The sequence below is a fragment of the Hippopotamus amphibius genome, chromosome 16 (genome assembly GCF_030028045.1).
Source record: "Hippopotamus amphibius kiboko isolate mHipAmp2 chromosome 16, mHipAmp2.hap2, whole genome shotgun sequence".
Lineage (NCBI taxonomy): Eukaryota > Metazoa > Chordata > Mammalia > Artiodactyla > Hippopotamidae > Hippopotamus > Hippopotamus amphibius.
Window position 1 is genome coordinate 64,230,483 of NC_080201.1, and position 18,992 is coordinate 64,249,474.

The 18,992-nt window shown below is 41.6% G+C and overlaps 1 pseudogene; it reads right to left on the bottom strand.

Moving 5' to 3' along the window:
- Positions 1-26: 26 nt before the first annotated feature.
- LOC130838201 (NACHT, LRR and PYD domains-containing protein 9-like) lies at positions 27-14,861 on the bottom strand (annotated as a pseudogene).
- Positions 14,862-18,992: the final 4,131 nt, after the last annotated feature.

Genomic DNA, 18,992 nt, shown 5'->3' on the forward strand with positions numbered 1-18,992 from the left:
CCAGGGCTCCCCTCCCCCACACCAACTCACAGCAGGGCCTCCAGGGCACAGTCTGGGTTCTTCAGGGCGTCACAGCACCCTCACTCCTTCGTCCTTCAGGGGGTTTTCTACCAAGGAGAGAAGCTTCAGCTTCTTGTTGTGGGTGAGAACAGAGGCAATGTCTTCGCAGGCTTCATCCGTGACGTCACAGTTTCCCAACCTACGCGAGAGACACGTGCGGTGGGACGTGAGCCCTGACGCTTTGGATGACGTAGGCACAACTGGCCCTGGACCATGTCCTGGCTTCTAATCCCTCACCTGCCAATTCGGACTTTTTAAAAGTACGAATGTAATTACATGACTCTCCTCGGGAATCCTTCATTGCTTTCCACTGGAATTAGGAAAACGTCTGAGCCAGGGCTTCTCAACAGGGGGTGAATTTTGACCCTGAGGGGACGTTTGTCAGAGTCCAGAGACATTGCTGGTTCTCATAGCCGGAGAGAGGGGTGCCACGGGCACCGAGTAGGTGGAAGCCAGGGACACTTCTCCACATCCTGCCATGTTGTAGACACCCCTCCCCAGCAAAGAATGATCTGGACCTTCAGATATCAGGAAGTCTGATTATCTGATTATGCATCATCCGTAGCTGTAAGGCTGAGAAACCCTGGTCTGAGACTTAATGCAGCTTAAAAGAACATCTCAGGCTAAAGCAGGTTTCTCAGCCTCAGCACTATTGACACTTTGGCCTAGATCATCCTTTGGTGTGGGGGCTTCCTGTGTGCTGTCAGATGTTGAACAGCATCCCTGACCTCTTCCAACCAGATGCCTGAAGCATCCTCCCCGTGCAATCATGACCATCAAAAATGTCTCCACAATTAACAAACACTAGTGACCTAATCATTTAGACTAACCTCCTCCTTAAAGTGCTTTTTCCATGAGCTCACCCCTCTTTTGTTTCAGAAGAGTGAATTCAACTTTCTTTCCTATTGCAATAGTCTTAACTCCTTCCTAGTGCAATGATCTTGAATAAAGTCTTCTTAAAAAACATCTCCAGGGCTTCCCTGATGGCTCAGTGGTTAAGAATCCACCTGCCAATGCGGGGGACATGGGTTCCAGCCCCGGCCCGGGAAGATCCCGCATGCCGCGGAGCAACTAAGCCCGTGCACCACAACTACTGAGCCTGCACTCTACAGCCCGTGTGCCACAACTACTGAAGCCTGCGCGCCTAGAGCCTGTGCTCTGCAAATAGAAGCCACAGCAATGAGAAGCCCGTGCACTGCAATGAAGAGTAGCTCCTGCTCTCCACAACTACAGAAAGTCTGCGCACAGCAACAAAGATGCAATGCAGCCACTAAATAAAAACATAAAATTAATGAATTAATTTAAAAAATAAAAAAATTTTTTAAATTAAAAAATGTGTCCAGACACAGACACCTCCTAACAGAGAATGAAACTATCCTCTGTTGAGAATTACTGTGCTGGAGAGAGCCTGATTTTGAGGACCTCCCACTCCCAATACCAAACAGAAGTCAAGGGCACAGTTGGTCTGCCCCAAAGAAGCAAAGATCTGACCTATAAACTGTCTACAACTGACTCCTGGTTTCCTAGATCTGTTACCCAAGACTTAAGCTACCATGTAATATGTAAAACTGTATGCAAATAGCGTAACGTGAAATGGGGCAAATACTAAGGAATTTTGTAAGCTTCCCCTAAGTAGAGAGAGCTAGAGTGAAGAAAAGAATTGTTATGATACGGAAACAGCTCAAACAGTAATATATCAATATTATATCAATAGCAAGCCTCTACGCTCAAACAACTCTTATGCATGGACCCTTCCTCTCTGTCTTGATGATGCTTGACAGGTGAAATCAACCAAGCAGATGTGACCCATCTCTCATATTACTGGTGGAGGGAAGAGTATATTCTCTTGGTGAGCTTAGCAAGTTGTTTCTGTTTATTGCTACTTCTATTACTTCCCTTTGTCCTTCCTGCTGAAAAACAGCCTGTGTAAGAAATCACCCAATGATATGCTAAGGGTATCCCAGATAATTTTCAAGAGGAAGAAATGATTTGGGGCAAATCACTTTCCCTCCAGCCTCAATGTTATCATCTGCCAGATTCCAAGATCACACTTGTGGTCATCCATAAGCTTTCTCATTTTAAGCTTCTATGACCATCTTCAAGAAGAAGAAACTGGAGTTCTGGTTTTGGTATGGCTGGCTGAGAGCAGAGCTAAGGAGAATCAGATGGTGTCCATGAGAAGTAATTCAAGTACCGAAGAAGGGAAAGATGGGACAGACCTTCTGAAAGGAAACCTTGCCCCTTAGAATTCATCCATCCTCATCTTACTAGGAGGTCTACTGATACTGAGACGGAAGTGGTGAAACATGTAAGAGACAAAGACAGGAAAGAAACGGGCATGTTGAAACTGCAGCATTCACACTGGGAAAAAATACATCGTGGACCACGCTGAGACTTACATCAGTGCTTCTACGTTACACACTGGCTGTTTTAGTGTCTCACAGAGCTGCTTGACATCCGTACAGGAGAGGCCAGTGCTGTGGAGGTTCAGGTATTTCAAATGAGGGTTATGACGAATGACCTTAAAGAAGTCTAGGCTGTTTGCAAGGTTCGTAGCACAGTCATACCTGCAGAAGATGAGGAAATCACAGCAACTCATGCAATCAAGTCCAAGCACAAAGCAAAATACCTCGTACACAATTCTTCCTACTTTCCATGCTTAGGCTCCCAATATTGTTTTAAGATACCTGCTTACTGCTGCCTACAAATTCTCTCTGGGATGTTTAGGCACCAGATGGTTAGATGTCCCCGCTTCTGCATACCACCACAGATGTGATAAGGAAAGTAAATCAAACGTACCCCGTATTACATTCTAAGCACCATGAGGAGAGAGATACCGTGTTTGTGCCTCCTTGCAGCCTAGGTTTGGCTCAGTGCCTCCAAATAATGGAGACGCACATATTTGAATTACTGTGCCAAGCAAGACTGTCTTCCCCAGGGAAAGGACCCATTTCTGTTTAAAATTGTCTCCTTTTAAAAAACAAATCTCAGGTTTTTTTAAACTCAAATTTTATTTCCGTATGAAGTTTCAATAGTAGATCATATGTTCAATATAAGTCCAACCCAAGTTTTTACTTTCTATTTTTAGCTAGTAGTAATTCTGTTTATTTTTTTAATTTTTGTCGGAGTATAGGTGCTTTACAATATTGTGTTAGTTTATACTGTACGGCAAAGTGAATCAGCTATAAGTATACATATATCCCCCTCTTTTTGGGATTTCCTTCCCATCTAGGTCACCACAAAGCACTGAGTAGAGTTCCCTGTGCTGTACAGCAGGTTCTCATGGGTTATCTATTTTACGTATAGTATCAACAGTGCATATATGTCAATTCCAGTCTCCCAATTCATCTTACCTCCCTCCCCCCCTTGGCAACCATAAGTTTGTTCTCTACATCTGTGTCTCTATTTCTGCTTTGCAAATAAGTTCCTCTATACCATTTTTCTAGATTGCACATATAAATGATATTATACAATATTTGTCTCTGTCTGACTTACTTCACCCTGTATGACAGTCTCTAGGTCCATCCACGTCCTACAAATGGCATTATTTCATTCCTTTTATGGCTGAGTAACATTCCATTTTACATAGCTCACATCTTCTTTATCTGTTCCTCTGTTGATGGACATCTTACAGGAGACCCGAACGAACTTTTTGACCAACCCAATACTGCCCTACTGTAGCAGAAATAAGCAAGTCATTTTCCTAAACTTAAACACAACCCTTCCCCCAAATTATCTGTTATTAATCATTTGTCAGTTCTAAGACTGAAAGGGCCCCAGTGAGAGCCCGTAAAATTAGGTTAAACAAAATTCCCACAGGGACCCATTATATTGAAATTTGTAAACTATTAGGGATAGAGAAGAATTCGAAATACTACCAAAACTGAGGATTTTTTTTTTTAAAAAAGGATGATCTATAACCGGGGAATGAAAATGATCAGTCCCTACACCTGCAAGTGAAATAATGCAGAGAAAGACACTATATGATCTCACTTCTACGGGGGATCTTAAGAGAAACAACTAACTCACAAACATCTGGTGGCTGCCAGAGACTGTGGGTTGGGAGCATGAAGTGGTAGAAAGTGGTCAAAAGTTATAAACTCCCAGTTATAAGATAACTGGGGTCTAATGTACAGTCCTGGGGATCTCCGAATGACTTCTGTTAGCAACATTGTTGGCAGCACTGTATTATATATTTGAAAGTTGCTAAGAGAGTAGATCTTAAAAGTTCTCATCCCAAGGAAAAAAAAATGTAACTACACATGTAAGGCAGTCCATGTTAACTAAACTTCTTGTAGTGATTACTGCAATATATACATGTATCGAATCATCAGGTTGCACCCCTAAAACAAATACAATGTTCTATGTCAATTACACCTCGATGAAAACTGGGGGAAAAAATCTACATCTGCAAAGCTGGATTTAAGAAATAAGCCAACAGAGTGAAGTAAGTCAGAAAGAAAACCAAATATCATATATTAACACACATATGTGGAATCTAGAAAAATGGTACAGATGAACCTATTTGCAAAGCACAGATAAAGACACAGATGTAGAAAACAAACTATGGGCACCAAGAGGGGAAAGGGAGGTGGGGTGGGATGAGTTGGGAGATTGGGATTGACATATATACACTACTGTGTGTAAAATAGATACTGTATATCCCTGCTGTACAGGACAGGGAACTCTACTCAACGCTCTGTGGTGACCTAGATGGGAAGGAAATCCAAAAAAGAGGGGATATATGTATACATATAGCTGACTCTTTGCTGTACAGCAGAAACTAACACAACATTGTAAAGCAACTATACCCCAATTAAAAGAAAAAAGACAAAAGAAACAAACTAATAGAAATCAAAGAAACAAGGGGAAAGTTTTAATATTCAGTGTGTTTTCTCATCATTAATGGGTACAGTTGAAAGGGAGATGTTTTTAGACTCATATTTACTCAAACTTATGACTCAAATTTGCTCCTGGTAAAGCTTGTTGGAAAAATTCCTAGCATAGTGACATGGGATGAACAATGAACTCAGCTGGAAAGAATGAGTCACAGAAGCAAGAATAAGCTAAGAAATTAGCAAAAGTTGTCTCTAAAATAGGCACACACTTTTCAGTAATGACCTGATACCACGTGGTACCTACATGGGAGGAAGATGGTACAAGGGAGCAGAAGAAAGGAAAGGCATTCCAAAGGTGCTCCAGGTGAAAGACAAGGCTACTTACTAACTCGAGATCTTATCCCTTCAAAGAGCAATCCTTATTCTATGCATCAACCCCAAACTACCTGTTCAGTCTCTTCACTGGACAAATACTCACGTTCCATCTAGACGCCAGGGTGCGGCGGGTGAATAGACAGTCCAGGACCCAGAACGCAGAGCTTAACTTCTGCTTGGAGGAGATTACAACAAAAGAGGGGCAAGCTCTTAACTAACACTGAAACTGAACACTGGATGAGGTTATATAGTGGCTGGAGTGGTGGGGGGGAAGTGCTTACTTTGGGGGAGTGGTGGTGACAGAAGGCATTTGGAAGATCTTGCCAGGTGACAATCTGAGGAAAGACTGAGCAGAAATGAGAGCAGCTGGAACAAATGTTCTGAGTCAGGAATGAGCTCCATCAAGGGGCTGAAAGAAAGTTGAGGTCCTTGGCATACAGGTGGCCACGAGGCACACGAATAGCTCCTCAACATCACTGATTATTAGAGAAATACAAATCAAAACTATAATGAAGTATCACCTCACACCAGTCAGAATGGCTACCATCAAAAAAAAATCTAGAAACAAGACATGCTGGAGAGGGTGTGGAGAAAAGGGAACCCTCCTGCACTGTTGGTGAGAATGTAAATTGGTGCAGCCACTATGGAGAACAGTGTGGAAGTTCCTTAAAAAACTAAACATAGAGCTACCATATGATCCAGCAATCCCACTCCTGGGCATATACCCTAAGAAAACCATAATTCGAAAGGATGCATGCACCCCGATGTTCATTGTAGCACTATTTACACTAGCCAGGACGTGGAAGCAACCTAAGGGTCCATCGACAGAGGAATGGATAAAGAAGATGTGGTGCATGTATACAATGGAATATTACTCAGCCATAAAAAGAATGAAACTGCCACTTGCAGCAACATGGATGGACCTAGAGATGATCGTACTAAGTGAATTGAGTCAGACGGAGAAAGACAAATACCATACGACATCACTTTTATGTGGAATCTTAAAAAAAATGATGCAAATGAACTTATTTACAAAACAGAAACAGACTCACAGACTTCAAAAACAAACTTATGGTTGCCAAAGGGGAAAGACTGGGGGGAGGGATAAATTAGGAGTTGGGGATTAACACACACACACTACTACATATAAAATATAACAGATAATCAACAAGGACCTGCCGTACAGCACAGGGAACTCGACTCAATACTCTGTAATAACCTATATGGGAAAAGAATCTGAAAAAGAATGAATATATGCATATGTATAAGTGAATGACTTTGCTGTACACCTGAAACTAACACATTGTGAATCAACTATACTCCAATTTAAAGTAAAAGTTAAGTTTAAAAAATTACACAGAAAAAAAAGTTATTTCTGTACGTAAATGTAGTCTCTCCAGAGAAACACCTCCTTTCCCTGATTTCCTACCTTTAATAAAAAGCATTCTTTCTACCAGAAAAAGATAAAAGTATCAGAGAAGAACTGTGAGCTTCCCTATGCTTCTGGTACATGTTTTGTAAAAAGTTAATTACAAGATTGTTATGAGGATTAAAAGACAAAGGAGAAAATGCATGTAAAGCGATCAACGTCTGTGCCTAGGAAGTGTCCTATACATTGCTACCTACTCTCTGTGCTATTCTTATTATTCTTCTCTTTCATGAACTTAAGGCTCTTCTCCCACCTGTCCTCAGCACCCTCCTCCTCCGTTACCTGGGAAACATCTATTCTCAATCCATTGGCATCCAAGCAAACATCACCAACTACCAGGACTGTTCCCACTTGGGCTCTCCAAGCCAGTTTTATTGTACATGTCACTAAGGTCAAAACATTTGTTACAGGGTTTCCCCTGTGGTGCAGTGGTTAAGAATCCATCTGCCAATGCAGGGGACACAGATTCAAGCTCTGGTGCAGGAAGATCCCACATGCCACGGAGCAACTAAGCCCATGCGCCACAACTACTGAGCCTGTGCGCCACAACTACTGAGCCCGTGCACCACAACTACTGAGCCCGCAAGCCTAGGGCCCATGCTCCACAACAAGAGAAGCTGCCACAATAAGAAGCCTGCACACCACAACGAAGAGTAGCCCTGTCTTGCTCAACTAGAGAAAGCCTGCGTGCAACAGCGAAGACCCAATGCAGCCAACAACAATAAATAATAATTAATCACTTTTTTAAAAATTTTAATAAAACATTTGTTACAGAGAAACCGAAATGGGGGCCACAGTTCAAACACATCTCTAGACCAAAACACATGGAGTTGTGTAATCCAAAATTAAAACTGATTTCCCCGAAACGTCAATTCTGCTTCTTAAACAAAACTTGAGATTTCTCAAAGTCAGCGTGAACTTGCACTCGCCAGCTAATGGGCTGCGCGCAGGTGAGCTGATGCCATGGGAAGGAAGGTACGGTCCTAGGGAACACTCACAGCAGAAAAGAAAATATCTTTTCTCATTCGGGCTTTGTAACCTGAGCTGTAGCTGCTGGGAATCGAGCTTCTTGACCATGTGCAGTTTTAAAGTCTCCCCATTTGTCCACAGTTTGTGTCTCACTCAGTAAAACACTTGAATCAAAGCATTCAGAACTTTCTTTCGACACATTGGATTAAAGCTTCGGTTCTCAAAAGAAGCCAGGGTAGAAAGAACGACACCCTCCTACTGACTCAAAGAACAGGTAAAGATCTGACTTACATGCACTTCTGGAGTTTACAGACAGGCTGAGGCAGCGTCCTGCAGAGAATCGCCAGGGAGGCCTCGTCCAACGGACAGCTGTCCAAATCTAACATCTGGAAGTTCTCACTGGCCATATACGCTGAGCAGAGATCCCGCCAGAGGGAGAGCTTCTCCATGGTACTATGGGAAGACAAACACGGTGATTCTCCAGTGGCCAATTCAACTAGTTCTTTAAAAAACTAAAAATAGAGCCACCATGTGATGCAGCAATCCCACTCCCGGGCACGTATCCAGAGGAAACCATGGTTCAAAAAGATCCATGCACCCCAATGTTCACTGCAGCACTGTTTACAACAGCCAGGACAGGGAAGCAACCTAAATGTCCATCAACAGAGGAACGGATAAAGAAGATGTGGTGCACATACAGACAATGGAATATTCCTCAGCCATTAAAAAGAATGAAATCATGCCATTTGCAGCAACATGGGTGGACCTGTGCTTCACCTTACTGAGTGATGTTAAAGAAAGATAAATATCATATAATATCACTTATATGCAGAATCTTTAAAAAATGATACAATGAACTTATTTACAAAACAGAAACAGACTCACAGACTTAGAAAACAAACTTATGGTCACCAAAGGGAAAGGTGGGGAGAAGGGAAAAATTTGGAGTTTGGGATTGACATATACACACTACTGTATATAAAATAATCAATAAGGACCTACTGTACAGCACAGACAACTCTGCTCAATATTCTGTAATAATATTATGAATACAAATAATATTCTGTAATAACCTAAATGGGAAAAGAATTTGAAAAAGAAATAGATACATGTATACGTATAACTGAATCACTTTGCTGTACAACTGAAACTAACACAACATTGTTAATTCTACTCCAATACAAAATTTAAAAGAATTTTTTTTAAAAGAATGCATGTAAACACAGACATCTTCAACACAGGAGAACACCTTCCCCAGAGGCCCTCAAAGCTGACAGTCTGACCTGCACAGGGACAGGAGCAGCCAGGAGCACTGAGTCCACATGTGTGGCGGTCAAGGAAGTGGACCCCGAGACCCAGGCAACCAGGATCAAGCCCCGCCTGAGACACTTGTGAGTTATGCAACCCTGGGCAAGCTGTTCACCCTTATTCTGCCTCCTCTTCCTCCTCTTTGGGGGAACACTCAGTTTTATATGAACAAAGGTTGATATTTGGTGACCCATCAGCAAACAAGGAACTGTATCCAAAAACGCGACTAGTACAGGTAGGTGTAAGATAAACAAGTCACGGAGATGTAAAGACCACAGCTGACAATACCAAATTGTGTATCTGAAAGTTGCTAAGAGAGTAGATCTCTTTTTCTTGTTGTTCTGCATGATTTTTTTCCATTTGTCAAAGTATGGTTGACTTACGATATTGATGTCAGGTTTACAACACAGTGCTTTGATATTTTTAGAGGTTGCACACTACACTAAGTTAAAATACTGACTTATTCCCTGTGCTGTAGATTACATCCCTGTGACATTTATTTCATGGCTGCTAATTCGTACCTCTTTGTCCCCTTCACCTATTTTGCCCCTCCCCCTCCCCTTATCCCCTCTTCCCCGTGGGAACTGTTTGTTCTCTGTACCTCTACTGTTTCTGTTTTATGTTTGTTCATTTGTTTTCTTTTAGATTCCACATGTAAGTGAAAACGTACCGTGTTTGTCCTTCTCTGTCTGACTTATTTCACTAAGTGTAATACCCTCCCAGCTCCATTCATGTTGTCATAAATGGCAAGATTTCATTATTTTTACGGCTGAATAATATTCCATCTATCTACCTATCTATATCTATATCACATCTTCTTTATCCATTCATGTTGATGGTCACTTAGCTTCCTTCCATACCTTAATAAGGTTGCTATGAACATTAGGGTGGATGTAAAAGTCCTCATTGTGGGAAAAGAATTCTGTAACTATGTATGGTGACAGATGTTAACGAGACTTACTGTGGTGATCATTCCACTGAATGTACAAATATTGAACATTATGTTGTACACCTGAAACTAATATAATGTTGTATGTCATTTCTAGCGGGTTTTCTTTTGTGGGGTGGGGCACACCATGTGGCCTGTGGAATCTTAGTTCCCCAACCAAGAATCAAACCCACGCCCCCTGCAGTGGAAGCTCAGAGTCTTAACTACTGGACCACCAGGGAGGTCCTTCAATTATACTTTAATTTTTTTTAAAAAAAAGCATGACTGTGAAAGGGGATATGTATTTGAGCACTAAAGTGTGAGCTGGTAGCCTGAGCCTGATGAAAGAATACAAGTTAAAATCAGCAAAGAGAGAAAAAGACACATGGGCAAAATCCAGAGGAAACACGGCACAAGCTTTCAAGAATCCTTTCCCAGTGGAATCACCAGGATATGTGAAAATGATATGGGGAGGCAAAAAGAAGCATAGTCCTGGCAATAACAGAAACTGCTCACCTTTCAACTTGACATTGGCCCTATGAAGACGTTTACCCCTGTTGGAAAAACTTAAGAACAACAGTTCATGGTCACACAGCTAGCCAACGGCAGTGCAAGAACTCAAATCAGCATCTTTCTGACTGCAAAAGCCATGTTTTTAAGTACAAATACAAAAGTACAATGATTTATGAAATATCCATTGGGGAGTGGAGCAAGTTATAAATATGGTGTGTCTGTAGGTAGGAGGGAGGGAGTTAATAGACGGCTCACTTTGAGACGGATCCAGATTCATCTGAAAAGACATTTTGTAAACACAGATGAAATCTCTGCAAACTTTGGCAATGTTTCAGATAGAATGCAGATACTATCAATTCTTCAATGGTACCAATATAAATCTCAATTTCTTTGAAGAAATTCATCATTTGGGCTACAAATTCTTGTTGCTGGGTCTCAAACAACTGAACAATTCCTGGAAACTCACCACGACCTTATCGGAGTCGCCGTTGACTCAAAGTTTCAAGGCTTTGGGTTATTTCCTGTTTTATCTCTTTGGACAGTAGAAAACCAAAGGATGTCTCCAGCACGTAGGTTGTTTTTTCAGTTGAGAATGCAAACAGGAACCCCTCATCCAGCACAAGTGGGAGTGGGCTTCGCTCATGGCTGTTGTGACGAGCTGGGTCACACTTCCGATGACTGGGTGAGGATGGTCCTTGGGTCATTTGAACACGTAGAAGAGGGTGGCACAAAATTCCTGGATGCACGTTTGGGGGAAGGTGAGGCAGCTGCCGCTCCTTTGAAGAAGTCCCATGTCCACCCACAGCAAGGCGTCAGATTCAGACACCCCATTCCTCCTGAGACCCCCAGGGCAAAACAGAAACGTGTGAGTCCACATTCCCTCTGCAGCCAAGGTACAGAGGCTTCTTAGACGGGCTTTGTTCTGCTTGGGTGGACAATTCCCACTTGCTGCTTTGAATACGTTTGCCAAGGAGGACACATACAAAGAAGTGACGCTTTCGAAGGCGATCTTCAGGTCTTCTCCCTTCTCCAGCTGCCACTTCAAGCAAGTGCAAACCAACCAGCAAAAAAAAAGGGACTTCGGCACAAGACAAACAGCCATCTCTTCTCTCTCACAAAACTGAAGGCTCTCGAGGATTTATTCTCCTCCTGGAAGTAGTGGGAGAAATACAGCTTCCTTTGGCGTTCAGAGAATCCCAGGAGAAATATACATTTCGTCTGATACAACAAGGAATAATTTTTTTTCATACCCATCTTTCCCAGGGCGATCAGCAGAGAGGATTCTGGGAGCATCTTTTTGTGCAGCAAACTGCTCAGGACAACCTGCACTGGCCGCCGCTGCTCCCAGTCACTGCACAGGTCAGCGTCAAGCGCCAAGGTACGTTTCAGTTCCTCCAAGCCATCCAGGATGAACAGGACTCTCTTCGGCTGGGAAAAAATGTCTTGGATAGGTTCTGAAGACTCGGGCCAGTCCCTGGAGAGGAGCTCCACTAGGCTCGTGTCTGTAACACGGTTCATTTCACTGCCTTTGAGGAAGAAGACGAACGAGAACCTGTCCCTCCATAGGTTTCCCTCTGCCCATTCCAGCACCACTTTTCTCAAAAGGGTTGTTTTTCCAACTCCTTCAGGACCCTGCAAGATCACAGTGGGTGAGGGCTTTCCAGGCATCTCCACAGGAAGGTAGACAGCACTCAGCTGTTTACATTCATTCTTTGTGATTTCTTTGTAGAAATCCTCGGGAACTTGAAGACAGGTCTCCTTTTCCCATATGACTCGGAATTTTTTCTTCATGTGGTTTCTATACGGGTTTAGCTTATCTGAGTTAACAGGGACAGATACAAGACGGTTAAAATATACACTCCATCTTTGGTACTCAGAACGACCCCTACAGAGGTACTCAAACACAGCTGCAAAGACAGATGTCTGCCCACAGGGGACCAGGCTCATGAACTTGGTTTTGCTAGGACCATCATCTATCTGAATTGATGTCCGTGGAAACACCTGATCAAAATCGGAAGCCCATCTCAGAGCTACAGGCTACACAAAGTGTGAATACTTGGGGATTACATTTCAAACTAGAAGCAGCGTGGTATCTCCCCAGTCAAGAATTCATAAGCACTACTATTTATCTGCTGAGGGCCAGCCAGGAATCGGGGCTGAGAAATTTGCGACTGGTACTGCATCTTCCTCAACAGTCCATTAAGATTCATCCTATGCCCACTTTACAGAAAAGTGCTGAGAGTTTACACTCGTTGGCTAATTTAGCTAATTAACAGATATTAGCGTCATGTATTTGTCCCACAGTTGTCTGACTTGAAATCATAAGGTCCAGGCTAGTCCATTAAGACCATGCTGATTGCAAGTTCATTTCAGAAAGGCACCATTCAACCATCACTCTTTCAACCTGCCCTGATTATGTACCTTCCATGTTCAAGGCTACACATTAGGGGAGGTAAACAAATCTACAAACACAGGCAAGGACCACACCCCACATTGAAGAAATAGGAACTATAGAAGGTGAGGCATTTCTGCACATCTTCCGAGCAAAGGGCATTGCTAGTTTTGTTTAAAGATGTGTGACTAGGAAAAGAGCCTTGGACATTAGAGAGCCTTTCTCTCTCTGGGGCAGAGGAAGCTTTGTTTATAAAAATGGGTGACTTCAGAGGCGGTGGGGGGGACATATTAGGAGTTTGGGATTGACATATACACACTGCTATGTTAAAATAGATAACCAACAAGGACCTACTCTACAGCACAGGAAACTATACTCAATATTTTTGAATAACCTATAAGGGAAAAGAATATGAAAAGGAAAAAAAATATATATATATCATCACTGAATTGCTTTATTATACACCTGAAATAACACATTATAAATCAACTATACTTCAATTTAAAAAAGCAGATACAGAGAATGGACTGGAGAACTCGAGGTATGGGAGGGGGCGGGGGGTGAAGGGGAAACTGAGAAGAAGCGAGAGAGTAGCACAGACATATATATACTACCAACTGTAAAATAGTCAGTGGGAAGTTGTTGTATAACAAAGGGAGAGCAACTCGAGGATGGAAGATGCCTTACAGGACTGGGGCAGGGAGGGTGGGGGATACTCGGGGGGGGGGGCGTCAAGGAAGGGAGGGAATAAAAAAAAAATCATAATAAAGCCATGAAAACAGAGAATCTTGAGAGCAGAAAAATAAACTATAGAGAAATGCCAGAAGAGTTTCTATGTTCATGAACTCCAATTTAAGGTGAAACACTCAAAAATAAATAAATATATATAAAGAGAAAAAATTTTAATGGGTGATTTGTCTGATAGTTTGTCACTTTGTTTGCCAGGATTTACAAGTCGACTGATCTTATTTTCTGAGGGAGAAAAACAATGGTGTATCCTCCCAGAGGAGAATGTAAAGCCCGTCAATGAGTCAAAAATAACTGGTTTGGAGTCAGATCTGTCCCTTCTGGAGAAGTCATCTAACATGAGGGGACACCGTTTGGTCTGCACTTTTCTCATTTGTAAACCTTGGCGTCGTGTTAAGAATGAAAGGACATTACACATAAAAAGTGCTTCTTATAGTACCGTATGTTCTCTATAATTATCAATATTTCCTAATCTCAGGATTGTGCCTAGTCTCTTGTGCAGGTCTGGTCAAAAGGACTTGACCTACATGGGAAAAGAATCTAAAAAAGAGAGGATATATGTAAATGTATAACTGATTCACTTTGCTATACGGCAGAAACTAACACAACATTATAAATCAACTATACTCCAATAAAAAAATTTAATTTTAAAGAAAAAAGGATGGGCAGTGATCATAATGGAATTGCATTTCAGCAGTCCTGGTTGCACAGACAGTAAGTCCCAGGTCATCTCCTGCAAGAGCATTGACTCAGCTTGGAACAGAAAAATGGGGAGAACACATTTAGACAAATGGTCTGTCTCAGGACATTACTCATCCACAGTCCATCACTGGCCCGTGAATGACCAGAGCTGGCTTACAATCTTCTATTATTTGTAAGGCTCCTATTGACAGATACACATTCTCAACTGATGGGGACACGGCCGCTAATGCAACAACGATGTGACCTTCCTTATTAGAAGCTCCAAGCAAACCAACCTTCCCCCACAGGTCCCTGCCCTGCATCCCTTCCACAACACTTACGTCTGATCTCGTCCCGAGCCTTCATCCAGAGATCTCTCTGATTGATCTGTAGAAACAGACTCAGGGTCACCTCCCAGACCAGTTTTCCTGGGTAATGCTTGCTCAACAGCTTTGAGAGATTTTCTCGTGAAGCCTTCTTTAGCTCAGTCCATGGGATTGGCTTGAGTTCGAATTTCAGAGGTTCTTGTTTGAGGAGCTCCTTACATTTCCAGAACTCTTCCTTTTTGAGCTCCTCCAGGTACCACAACAAGCCAAAGTCAGAAAAAAAAGATTCAGCCATCTCGTCGCAGGACTGTGGAGCTTGGACTTCCCAAGTGGGGGTAGAGGAATGGAAATCCTCAAAAACAAGGAATAAGCGATACCTAGGGAAGAATGATGCCATTATGGAGTTAAATCTCAGCAGTTTAAAGGGGCTTAAAATGACAGATAGCATGCATTTCTTGTTTAAAACCTACGTTCATGGGACTTCCCTGGTGGCGCAGTGGTTAAGAATCCGTTTGCCAATGCAGGGGACAAAGTTTTGATCCATGGTTGGACAAGTTCCCACATGCCTCAGAGCAACTAAGCCCATGTGCCACAACTGCTGAGCCTGCATGCCACAACTACGGAAGCCCACGCACCTAGAGCCCGTGCTCAGCAACAAGAGAAGCCACCACACTGAGAAGCCCGTGCACCACAACAAAAAGAAGCCCCTGCTCACCACAACTAGAGAAAGCCCACATGCAGCAACAGAGACCCAGTGCAGGCATAAAAAATGAATAAAAAATAAAACCTATCTTCAAAAAATTTTAGTTGGAGTGAAGAAAGTCATATATACACTAATTTGATGTCTCTGCCACGGAATGTTCTAATTCACTAAGGTATCAGGACATGAAATTAACACACAGAAATTATTAGTCTTCGTATAGACAACCAGTACCCACTGAGAGGAATTTAATGTTAGAGGAAAACCTGTTTATAGTATCAACAAAGAAAATAAAATGCCTATGAGTAAACTCAACAGGAAATGTACAAATCCCTATGAGAAAAACTGTAAAGCACTCATAATAATGAGGAAAACTGAAAAACTGGGAAGTAAAAAGGGGTAACCCTGCCAGATATAAAAACATACTCTTAATGTATCTATAATTAAAGCCTAGTGGTACTCACAAATGAATAGACAAGCAGACCAGTGGAAAAGAATACAAGGTAAAGAAATAAGCCAAATCACATACAGACATCAGTAGTTGATAAAGTATGTATTTCAAACCACAAATGCAAGGACAGACTTTTTGATAAATAGTTCAGGAACTTGTTAGCCAGTTAGAAAGACATAAACTTTACGTGTAAACCTCATCTACTATGCAAGGATACAGCACAGATGAATGCATGATTTAAATGTAAAAATTGAAAAATTACAGGTATTAAGAGAATCATGTGTGAATTCCCTTGTAACCAGATGTAGGAAGAAGTTCCCAATTATGACTTAAAATTCAGATACAACAATAAAGTTTTTTAAAAGAAGGTTCACACGGAATACAACAAATAGCGGAGAACAAAGGAACAAAAAAGAGAGTAGCTTCTATTTAACTTATTGTAAAACACCATAAATAAAAAAGGGTATAAAACAAACTCACAGTTTATTAAATTTAAAGTAAATCCAATGTAACCACAACCAGGTCAAGAAGGAAATCCTGTCCCAAGTTCCCCTTTGCCAATTAGCTACACCCTCTTCCTGAGAGACTGTGCTCACGTTAATTTGTAAGTTTTGCTTTATGATTTTAAAACTTAGATTTGCATTCTAAACAACAGAGCTTGATGGCATTTGCTTATTCTTGGTGAGTGGAACAATGAAGTATTTTCTCTCTGGCCTCTTTTGGTTGGGGGTTATATTTGTAACATTCGTCTACGTTGTTACATGTAGCTGTCCTTATATTTGTAACATTCGTCTATGTTGTTACATGTAGCTGTAAGTGGTTCGTGTATACTGGTGTACAGCATTCCACTGAGGATAGTCCCACAGTTTAATAATGCTACAATTGACTGGCACGTCTATGTTTCCCAGATTTGTTTTATAACCTAAGTGATGCTTCTATGAACAGGCTTTCACACGCACCCTCGTGAAAATAAGCACACATTTCCCTAGGTTTTATCTTTTTGAACAAGCTTTCTCACGTAGCTTGATGCAATCAAGCATGCATTTCTCTAGTTCTGAAATTCTAGGTCGTATTACCTAGGGAGCATCACGTTTACTACATAATGTATAACAGTTTCCCCTCATGAACATAATAATTTACATTCCCACCAGCATCCTATGAGTTTCTCTGAACAATCCTGTCCATACTTAGTATAGTCTAATCCAATTTCAATACTGGAGAAAATAAACTGACATTCAAATCACATATGGTCACATTCTAGGAGATGGAAATAAAGAGGAAGGAGAGAATACTAAAGCATATTTCACCTTTCCTCTTCTTTGGAGGGGTAGACCTTCTTATTACAGTACATAAGGGACTGATTATATTTACTGTAGGCTAATTTGAACAGTAACAACTAGAAGAACAGAGACAGAGTATTTAACTTCCTCACCGGCAGAAACTGTCCAGATAATGATAGCAATTCAACCAAAAGCAGAAATGAAGCTGAAATATGTGCTAGACAAGCTAACATCAATGGTAAAAGTAATGTCAAATATATCTGTAAGCTCAGCTTCTACCAATGGAATAAATTTATTAAGCTATAGACTCACATTGGGTAAAAAAAAAAAAATCATTCCTTATGTTGTTTATAAGAGACCCCTAAATACACAGAGAAGTAGAGAAATAATAAGCCTGAAAGATTCTAAGCCAACAGAGAAGTATAAAATATCAACACTGAAAAGTACTCAGGCACTTTCACTGACCAGGTTCAATCCCTGGTTGCGGAATTAAAACCCCACAAGTCGCACGGAATGAAAGAAAAAAGAAAAAATACACACACACACACACACACACATATGTAAAACTGGAAAAAGTTGCACTTTTTATTAAAAAAAAAATCAGGCAACTTATAAATATAAAACAAAAACAGAAAATAGTCCTCTACTCTTGCCGGTAAATCTGATCACTAAAGTAAACTACTTTCAAATGTGTAAGAAAAATGGTTAAAAGAGTAAATTTTGTTTTATGGCTATTTTACCATTAAAGAAAACCCCTCGTGGGTTCTAAACGTTTTCCCTAAACATTCTTTCCTCATTCCCTCTCTAGCTGAAACATTCTCCTGAAGCTAGTGATCCCTGAAGCCCTTCCAAGTGTTGACTGCTTAATCATCCCTTCCCCCGGCTGCAGGGTCCAGGGGCGGGGTCGGTGATCTCACCAACACTTCCTAACCTCACAGACTTTCATCAGGCAGACGCGAAGCTCCGTCACCCACTATGTTTTCATGTCATATGTACCTGTGGTCCCTGGCACAACCCGCCTCGTTCCTCACAAACTGTATCACCTGGCTCACTCCCACTCTATTGTGACTTCTGTGGTCATACAAAACAAACATCAGGGACAAAGTATTTACGTACAATTTAGCATAAAATTAGGACACCCTAGAAACTTCTGGATGGTAATAGATTCGCCCAAAGCCAACCAATCCAATTGCCATAGCACCAGGTCCCAAACTGAATTCTTCCATTCGCCTGCTATATGCCTTCTCCCTTTCGGAGTGTCCCATTGCCAAAAACTCTATTTTTCATTTGTCTCCCCAGGTTACATGAATCTCACAATCAGAACTGATAGACCAGCCAAGTCAGAGACAGCTCTTGGACTTTTGGTATTTTCATTATTTCTCCCTAGTTCTCCAATACCCAAGGTCCTCCAATTTTCTGTCTCCGATTCAATTTTTTTTTAAGGATTTTTTTGATGTGGACCATTTTTAAAGTCTTTATTGAATTTGTTACAATATTGCTTCTGTTTTATGTTTTGGTTTTTTGGTGGCGAGGCATGTGGGATCTTAGCTCCCTGACCAGGGATTGAAACCAAACCCCCTGCATTGGAAGGCAAAAGTCTTAACTACTGGACCGCCAGGGAAGTCCCCTCCAATTCAATTTTAGAAAAATAGGGAGCCCCTAGTTCAGCCTGGAAGAGTCCCGTTCTCTTAAAAGTTGAGAAATGTGGAGATTTAAAGGAGAAAGTGCTGGATACACAATCTCTGTGAATTTAAATGCTTTAAATTCAGTTTAGTACATCCTCGCCAAAACAAGGGAAGACTTGACCACTTCTAGTACCCTTCTCTCTTGTTCTTTAAGCACCCCAACCCTATAGTAAGCTCTGAGAGGGGAAAATGAAAAAAAAAAAAAGATCAGTGATAAGACTTCCTCACCCAATCTGGTCCCTGGTCCTCCTGGCTGGCACCCATCAAAAAAGAGCTGTAGAAACTGACTTAAAGGCTGTACCTGCCCCTT